The sequence below is a fragment of the Schistocerca gregaria genome, chromosome 3 (genome assembly GCF_023897955.1).
Source record: "Schistocerca gregaria isolate iqSchGreg1 chromosome 3, iqSchGreg1.2, whole genome shotgun sequence".
In the NCBI taxonomy this organism is placed as follows: domain Eukaryota; kingdom Metazoa; phylum Arthropoda; class Insecta; order Orthoptera; family Acrididae; genus Schistocerca; species Schistocerca gregaria.
Window position 1 is genome coordinate 2,915,829 of NC_064922.1, and position 8,680 is coordinate 2,924,508.

The 8,680-nt window shown below is 43.4% G+C and overlaps 2 non-coding genes across 2 annotated transcripts; both read right to left on the reverse strand.

The window, feature by feature from the left end:
* Positions 1-281: 281 nt before the first annotated feature.
* Positions 282-354, reverse strand: Trnar-ucg (transfer RNA arginine (anticodon UCG)). Its single transcript has one exon. It is a non-coding gene; the product is annotated as a tRNA-Arg (tRNA).
* An 8,032-nt stretch (positions 355-8,386) lies between these two features.
* Trnar-ucg (transfer RNA arginine (anticodon UCG)) lies at positions 8,387-8,459 on the reverse strand. The gene has a single exon. It is a non-coding gene; the product is annotated as a tRNA-Arg (tRNA).
* Between the last annotated feature and the right edge of the window lie 221 nt (positions 8,460-8,680).

An 8,680-nucleotide genomic window follows, 5' to 3' on the forward strand; every position in this document is an offset into this window, starting at 1 on the left:
GCCTGCGCTGTCAGAACTTTTGGAAATGCTGGAACCGCTGGAACTGCGACGGGAAACGCTACTGGAACTGCTGCTGCTGCTGCTAAACCTATCGCTTCGACGATTGCGGAAATCAATCCTCGAAGGGCGCAACTCTCTCGAATTCCGCCAAAGACGGCGTGCCGTACCACGTTGGCGAATGCTTTATCTGCGCCATTCGCAATCACAGATACTGTTTGCTATACGGCCATGACAATTCCTACATTAAAACCGTATGTTTCTTTTTCAGAACTGGAGAAACACGACGGTGACAGGATTCGAACCTGCAATCTTCGGATCCGAAGTCCGACGCCTTATCCATTAGGCCACACGGTCACTGACGACCAAGTATAATTTATATACGACTCATCTCGAAACGCCATTCGCCTTAATCACATCTAAGAGTAATTCTTAATAAAACGCCTGTCGCTAATTGTTCGTCATCACAGATACTGTTTGCTATACGGCCATGACGCGCAACTGATTTCCAAAATTCGTCTTCCTCCTGTGAGGATGGAACTCACGACTCCTGGTTTACTAGACCAGTGCTCAACCACTGAGCTAAAAAGGCGCGGCCTAGCGGAACTTTTGCGTACTTCGTCCGTACGGTCGTCTGAATCATCCGACTTCAGCTGACAACACTTCATATTTTCGACTAATATTTGCAGCTATGGTGACCCATTACTGCTTGGCTACACATCTGACACGTAGCCGATGTTCTCTCCAAACAAAACCACCTGCACTTCAGAACATGACTTTCACACATGTCTACAAAATCACCTTCACCTTCAAATACAGTTTTCTTGCGACTGATGGAGACGTAGGCAAATTTTAAAGTTGCTATTTCCATTACATCACGTTAATCAGAAAATCGGTAATTTACATCTGCAGCGGAAAAAAATTCTGTTCCGCCAAGCGTAGGGCTTGAACCCACGACACTGTGATTAAGAGTCTCATTCTCTTCAGACTGAGCTAGCCGTGCTGCCTCGTTGGATACCTGCTGGGTAGCAGATCACACAGTACTCGTTTAGGTTAGTTGGTCCCATACAGAATCTCTGCATGCTTCCTAATGTTTTCCTAATGTCACACTCGTCACGTACTTCACTTTTATTTCATAATCATTTCTGAGAGGTAAAGGAATTGCATGACAATCTGCAGAGCTAACGGCGTCAAAATTAACAGACATACTTGACGTGACTCAAAAGCCGAACGAGTTACTTTCCGACGTTGTTTTAGATGTGCAAGTGCCAGTCAAACCTCGCGGTGAGGGCACTCTGCCGACCATTTCGCTAGTTAACACCGGTCTTGTTGTGTGTGGTTCAAGCTCAAGACCATCTCCAAGCACAAAATGGTCAACAGCAACATTCAGACGGTTTCGTACTGCACAATTGCTACAATGAAACGGTATGTTTCTTTTTCAGAACTGGAGAAACGCGACCGCGACAGGATTCGAACCTGCAATCTTCGGATCCGAAGTCCGACGCCTTATCCAATTTTTTTTTTTGCTCTACGACTCTTTTTTTTTTTTTTTACTGCTCAATTGCTACATTAAAACGGTATGTTTCTTTTTCAGAACTGGAAAAACACGAGCGTGACAGCATTCGAACCTGTAATCTTCAGATCCGAAGTCCGACGATTTATCCATTTTTTTAATTGCCTTATCCATTTTTTTATTTTTTTGTTTTATGTATTTATTTATTTATTTATTTATTTTTTAGTCTGGCGCCTTGGACCGCTTTTTATTGTTTTTTATAAGGATGCATATCAGTAGGCGCATGGCGGGGACAACGAGGGCAGGGGTCAAAGAACTCGAGGCCTGGCCACGATGCCCCCAACGTCACTCCCACCGAATGGCTCCTTCAGTGCATTTTAATTGTTATAGAAAAGCGGGTATAGTCGTGTATATTTTTCGCCTGCTCTCTTTATTGTGGTAAGGAGCACTGGTTGTACGACGTCTGGGGGGGAGATCTCATTGCAAAGCCGTCATTCGAGTTTTCAGTCAACAGACATTCGAGTACTAAACATGTGATTATATTGCAATATACATCAAGCATTTATGAGACACTTATTGGGTTGCAGACGTAACATAAATGGATAAAAGAAGAGGCATTTCCTTCATCTTGAACGTAGATTCATACTTCACTTCTACAGTACTCCTAAAATAGTAGATTTAGTGTTAGACTGTGCGCTTTAACCAACACCTATTCGTTCGAATAAAATGATCGGCATGTTTCCATACATTTTCCTGTGGTCTGCATATTGCTTAATGTTGCTGTACTCCATTTGCATAAAAAGCTTGAATTCCGTTTCGTCGTCACCACCTATTTTATTGATAATGTAATGGACAAACTGTCCCATTAACCAGTGTATTGCATTATTTTTGGTTTTCGGGTAATATTTAGTTTCAGGTCTGAAAAGCACCATAGGAGTAATGGAATTGGGTGACGTTCGTTGCAGTAGTGCAAGACTTTTCCTGAGCCAATGCCAATTGTTGAGATTTCCAGCACACGTAAATCTATGAATCACAGTGTCAACTAGTTTACATTTCTGACATAAGGGGGTTTCAGCTTTCCCAATTTTATAAAGCCGCTCGTTGGTGCTGACAATATTATTGACGGCTTTGTACCATGCTGTTACCACATGTGAATTGAGCCCGTTAAAACTAATATTCTCCCAAATTGCATCCCAGTTGTGACTCATATATTTCGTGGCAATTTTATTTTGTCCTTCATAGTGTTGTCTTTGTCTCATGATATCTCTGGCTGTAATGTGCAGTGAAGTTCTGAATTTCTCGTTAACATAGCTCAATTCTGTGTACAAGATCCTAACGTATCGCAGGCGGGGGTTAATTTTTTGTACGTCTGCCGGTGGTTGAAGGCTTTCTGGTTGGACACATTTAAACAATTGTGTAGTAATATTTCCGGGGTTGGCGTGAAATATGTTTAAAGACCTTTTTATGAAAAGCGCAGATGCTTTATTGCGTATGTCCACCAGTCCGAGGCCTCCATTTCTAGGATGTAAAGTCGCAGTTCTTAGGTTAACCCTGAAGATTTCCCCCTTCCATAAGAAATTTGCAACCCTCGACATTATTTTCTGAGCTATCAACTTCGGCAAGGGAAAAACTTGTGCCATATAAAATGCCTTTGAGAGAATGCATAAGTTAATGAACCTGACCCTCTGACCCTGGTTCATAAGTCGTTGTGAGTTCTCAATAAGTCCCCCTTGAATCTTTGTTAATACCTCTTTCCAAATGAGGGCTATCATCCTCATTGGACATGCCGTCAGGATTGTCCCCAGGGTTTTATGGGTGGTAACTGACTTCACCCAATCGCTGTGTATCCGTTCAAGACCCCGCATTCCCAGGATTGTACTTTTATTTTAGTTTGCTGTCGCACCCGATGCGCTGCAGTAGTTTTGAAGAATGGCCCCTAGTCGAATTACATCATCTTGCCCTCTTATGACGACACCAACATCGTCAGCATAGGCTCTCACTACAGTTTTCCTGCCAGTTATAGTTATGCCCTTTAACCTTTCATGAACACTTCTTAAAAAGGGCTCTAACGACACAACAAACAAAAACATAGATAAGGGACTTCCCTGTGGGATGCCGCGGTTTATTTGAATTTGCCGCGTCAGCTGACCGTTGACAGCTAATTTAGCGTTCAGACCAGTAGCAACGTTTTTTATAACATTAACTGTTTTGTGGACGAGTCCCATTTTTGTCAGTACCTCAAATAGGAAGCGGTGATTCACCGAGTCGAAAGCCTTATTAAAATCTATAAAAAGTAAAGCACATTTGATATTGGAAACCGATGCTAAGGCGATGATGTCTCTATATTCAGAAATCGTATTAAAAATACTTCTATTTGCTGCACATGACTGATGTTGACTAATTAATTTGTCGGTCAGAGGGGAGAGTCTCTTTTTTTAAAATCCTGCATACTATTCTGTAGTCAGTGTTTAAAAGGGAAATAGGGCGGTAGTTGTTTAAACTTTTCGTCCCTTTGTTCTTCGGTAAAAGTACAATTTTGCTGTCTTTAAAATCTGCAGGTATCGTCTGCTCGTTAAAAATCTCATTGACAATGCATGTAAACATGTCACCAATTAAGAACCAGAACTTTCTGTAAAATTCTACAGGGAGTCCGTCGGGTCCAGCAGATTTATTCACCGGGGACTTGGTTATTGTCTCACGAACCTCTTCGTTACCGACTTCAGAAAGGATTTCGTCGTTTTCAGAACTTGTCAATTGTGGGGATAAAACACTGAGAAACTCTTGCAGAGACCCCTCGTGAGGTGGGCTGGAGGAATATAATGCATAGTAGTACTGGTATACTGCATTTAGAATCTCCTTCTGAGACGTCAGTGTTGTCCCATTGGGGGTTTTAAGTTCACTAATAACAGTGCGTCGCCTATTCTTTGCATGCCGAAGCAGATGATAAAAGGATGTTGTTTCATCATCTACCACCGACTTCGCCTTGGACTTCAGTTTTAAACCTCCTATCTGTTGTCTTTTAATGGCGAGTAATTTCGCTTTGGTGTGTCTGATGTCTTGTAATCTAATGGTTGACACGTTTGCCTGGTCATAGAGGTCCCACAACAAACTGTAATAAAATTCCATACAGTTTTTTTACTCCCACGCTCTTTCTCTGCTGTATCTGGTACACACTTTTCTCAGTCTCGGCTTTGCAACCTTAATCCACCAGTCTAATACTGTGGGGTGCCTCTCGATCGACCGCAGACATAAGGTCCACGCATCCGATACCGCGTCTGCCAAACCTTGCTCTTTTAAGAGAGAGACATTTAGATGCCACTGGTTCCTAAAAATCTGAATCGGCTGTGGAGCTAAATTAATGCACGCCTTCATACTGCAGTGGTCACTAAAATATACAGGTACGATTTCTGAATTTACTAGACATCTTTCCAAGTTTTGGGAAACATAAATTCTGTCTATTCTACTGCGCGAAGTCTGTGTTATATACGTATATTCAACCTTCGTTGGATATTTTAGTTCCCATGCGTCCTTTAGTTTTAGGTCGGTTACTAGGCGTTTAAGTTCCAAAGAACCGTTAAAATGTGGTTGTTGATCTTTACGATTTAACACACAGTTAAAATCACCGCCCATTATAAAACTGTTTCGGTATCGACGTAATAAATATATAAGTTCCTCTTTATAAAATGCTGCCCTGTCCTGTCTATTACTATTTCCTGAGGGCGCGTATAAGTTAATCAATGTGGTACCTAAGACGTTAATACTAATTGCCCTTCCAGATTCCAACCGCTCCACTTGAGATACGGGAATCCCTTCCCTGAGCAGAACCGCTGTTCCTGTATGTGTTTGACAAGATACGTTAACAATTGCGGTGTATCTTGGTATTACAAATTCCGTCGTTACAACCTCCTGTAGCAAAGCGATATCGGTTCCAGAGTCATACAAAAATTCCTCGAGAGCAGCTAGCTTTAATGAGGTTCGAATTTTATTTACATTGATCGTTGTGATAGAGTATGCTTGCATCTCTAACTTGCTATTGGCCACCGACAAAGTTGGTCAAAAAAAAACGTACTTTTGGAGTGCTGAAATCCGGTTTAGAACTACAGTCATTCAGAACTTGGTAGCAGTCCTAGTAACACGGTCGCTAAACGTTAGTTTGTCTGCCATTGTCATCCTGCACCTTAGTACTGAGGGGCTGTTCGACATAGAGTGTGTCAGGAGGCTCATCCGGAGCACCTTCTCTGACAATTTCATATCGTATATTTTTCTGTGATTTTACGTCGGACTTGTCCGCTTTTTGTTTGGCTTGGGTGCGAGAAACAGTAAGATTCGGTTGTGGTTTTAGCGTACGGCGGTGGACGCCCTGAAAACCCTGACCTGATTTTGTTGTGGCAACACTCGACGCGGCCGCTTCAGCAGCAGTGTATAGAGAGACCTGGTTTGTAAACACTGCCTGCTGTTTACATGCTACCTTCGTTTGTTGTGATGCTTGCGACGGTGTTTGCTTATTTTCCGGTTCAGGAGTAAACACTTTCTCTTGTTTACACTCTGGTGCCGGTTGCTGTGCTGTTGCGGTGTCGCGGTGTTGTTGTTCTACCGCTTTCGCGAAGTTCCCGTCGGTAAACAGCTGATTATTGCTGTTTTCAGCTGGGCAAGTTGTCACTGCTTGGGGGACTTCTACTTTCTCGCTGTCGGCAGCTGCCGTTGCATTTTCTGGCAGTGAGCGAGATGTATCAGAAACTGCAATTAAATCCACTTGCATTCCGTCTTGGTGCACATGCAGATTTTCATCCCCAGCTTTCTGTTTACGTACAGCAGGAGATTGTCGGGAGGTGTCATCATCAGAATGATCATCTGTATGTTCAAGTGGTCGTTTCTTGGTTAGTACGTCTAACTCACGGGCAGAGGAATCACAATTGAAGCGTGTTACCAAGGGTGGAAAATCACTGCCATCAACTGCAATAGTTCCAGAACTAGGTACAGGATCCGAACCCTCACCCTGTTTGGCTGTGTTATCGGTTGCCAAAACTTCGCTCAAGGTCATCTTGCGGCGTTGGACTAAATTTGTTTTTAGTACAAAGACACGACGGGGACATTCCTGCCTTAAATGACCCGATTCATTGCATATATGGCACGTAGGGGTTTGATCAGTATAAATCACGTGTGCTTTATGCCCGTCAACAGTTATATGAGATGGGATATTCGTCTTTACTTCCATCTCTACCGAACGAATACCATTGAAGCTCTGAATTTTAAATTGCTTCGACCAACGTTCGTTAACTATATCCTTTACCTCAACATATTGAGACAGGGCATCCTTGATTTTCTCATTATCTATCTCGATAGGTAAATTTAACACCCGCACACATCTACAAAGAGCATCAGCTCTCCTGATAGCCACTTTACTTGTAGTGCCGTCTCTAGGCAAAAATTCGACATGATACCCGAATTTTCCAATAATTTTATCGACCGAAACGGGATCCAAAAACTTTACGAAAACACAGTAGTTGTCAGTATCTAGCTGAGTGGAATGCACCTTATCAGAATTTATGCCAAGTACCTGATCAAGCCAATCATGAATTTACAGAGCAGTCGGCTGAACACGTCGGGTTTCCTTAGCGAAGGCAAAAACCAGCGTATTCTTCCTCACAGTTGTAGCCATGGTATGCAGTAATCAAGGGGAGATTCCGGTAATTACCGAAAACTCCACAAACGACATATAATCGTCGATAGAAAACACAAAAACAGAACACAGCAGGCACTTACACACGAAGAAAATCACAAAACTCAAAAACACCGAAACGCAAAAGTATACACTGGCGAAACACTGACTACACGCAGCAAAAGGAGGCACGTCCGTACGCGTCGGCAGGTAGAGCCACAATGGCCTGAGAAATTGTGTTTTCGTTCCACGCAGCCGCTGCCCCTTACTCTTTCCCACCCAATCGTTACATCCAACCTCCTACGAGACCGACCAAACATAGACAGGAAAACAAGACCACACACTTTGCGCATTCGGAATCGGTATCAGGGTGTCCCTCGCCGCATTTGCTAAGAGGGCCATTTGCTACTTCCGCAGAAGCGGCGACGACGACGACCGCGAGAGTCTCAGAGATTTGTGAGAAATACATCTATAAAATGTAATACAGTCTGCGTCGTCCCACCTTATGCCGTACCGCTTTGGCAAATGCTTTATCTGCGCCAATCGCCTTTATCACATCTGAGAGTAATTCTTAATAAAACGCCTGTCGCTAATTGTTCGTCATCACAGATACTGCTTGCTATACGGCCATGACGCGCAACAGATTTCCAAAATTCGTCTTCCTTTTGTGAGGATGGAACTCACGACCCTTGGTTTACTAGACCTATGCTCTACCACTGAGCTAAACAGGCGCCGCCTAGCGGCACTTTTGCGTACTTCGTCCGTACGGTCGTCTGAATCATTAGACTTCAGCAGATCACACAGTACTCATTTGGGTTGGGTTGTCCCATACAGAATCTCTCCATTCTGCCTAATGTTTTCCTAATGTCACAATCGTCAAGTACTTCACTTTTAATTCATAATCATTTCTGAGAGGTAAAGGAATTGCATGACAACCAGCAGAGCTGGCGGCGTCAAAATTAACACACATACCTTATGTGACACAAAAGCCGAACGAGTTACTTTCCGACGTTGTTTTAGATGTGCATGTGCCAGTCAAAACTCGCTGTGAAGGCACTCTGCCGACCATTTCGCTAGTTAACACCGGTCTTGTTGTGTGTGTTTCAAGCTCAACACCACCTCCAAGCACAAAATGGTCAACAGCAACATTCAGACGGTTTCGTACTGCAGAATTGCTACATTAAAACGGTATGTTATTTTTCAGAGCTGGAGAAACACGACCGTGACAGGATTCGAACCTGCAATCTTCGGATCCGAAATCCGACGCCTTATCCATTAGGCCACACGGTCACTGACGACCAAGTATAACTTATATACGACTCATCTCGAAACGCTCACACCCCCTGAGGAACTGTGTTTTCGTTCTACACAGCCGCTGCCGCTTACTCTTTCCCACCCATTCGTTACATTCAACCTCCTACGAGACCGACCAAACATAGACAGGAAAACAAGACCACACACTTTGCGCATTCGGAATCGATGGCAGTTTGTCCCTCGCCGCATTTGCTACG